Source organism: Aplysia californica, unplaced genomic scaffold (assembly GCF_000002075.1).
Source record: "Aplysia californica isolate F4 #8 unplaced genomic scaffold, AplCal3.0 scaffold01768, whole genome shotgun sequence".
Classification (NCBI taxonomy): domain Eukaryota; kingdom Metazoa; phylum Mollusca; class Gastropoda; order Aplysiida; family Aplysiidae; genus Aplysia; species Aplysia californica.
Genome location: NW_004799038.1, coordinates 65887 through 66680, shown reverse-complemented (window position 1 = coordinate 66680; position 794 = coordinate 65887). Strand labels below are relative to the sequence as shown.

Below are 794 nucleotides of genomic sequence, written 5' to 3'. Positions count from 1 at the left end.
ATACTAGATTCAAGATCTAAATCTAGATCTATGTAATATAGTAGATCTAGATCTAGATCTATAGCGACGTCTTATCTTAATGGCAACACCCGAGGCGACAGAAAGTAGCACTGCAACTGGTTGAGCAAAATCAATGTTCTTTCCTTGCCCTCACTGCAACTGATATTTTCTGGTACGTAGTTGCTAATCTAGCCTCATTCGTCGTCTTCCCGGGTCGTTATTTTTTATTTTTAAAATATTACAACACTTACTCAGTAGAATGTAGTGACGGAGCATTGACTTATTTTTCGTTTCAACACTTTTTTCAACTTCCGTGTTTCGAGTACTTCCGTTTTCCTTCAGTGCGCTCACACCGCCCAGCAAAAGTTACTCGTGTCTAGAAAGTATACTTGCTCTCTCGTCCCATCCCGTCAGAATACGAGACAGAGAGCAGTCGACGCCATTCTTGTCTGTCTCTAACCTTGGCACAGTTAGACCATGGGTGATTGCCTCATCCATGATTTCTTTTCTGTAGTCTCCAGTTGGTCTACCTCTTCTTTTTTTCCAGTTAGTATCCAATACCACGTCTGGTTGGACAATTTTGTCTCAAGCATTCTCAAAATAATGTTCCCAAATCTCCTTCTTCTCCTTTTTATTTGATATCTTCCATCCCAGCCAGTTCCAACACTTCAATATTTGTAATAAATTCATCCCATTTTATTAATGAAATTCTTCGGAAATGTTTCGTTCGAAAGCTCAGACACTGGTGTTGAAAACTCCTTTTCTGGATTTTGTTTCTATACTTGTGTTCACTT

General features: G+C 39.3%; 1 protein-coding gene across 1 annotated transcript in view; it reads right to left on the bottom strand.

Moving 5' to 3' along the window:
• LOC101846331 overlaps positions 1-313 on the bottom strand; it is a 4665-nt gene extending 4352 nt beyond the window's left edge. The window contains exon 1 of the mRNA XM_005113244.2: positions 252-313. The gene's annotated coding sequence lies outside the window, so the exon portion shown is untranslated. The remainder of the gene's footprint in view (positions 1-251) is intronic.
• Positions 314-794: the final 481 nt, after the last annotated feature.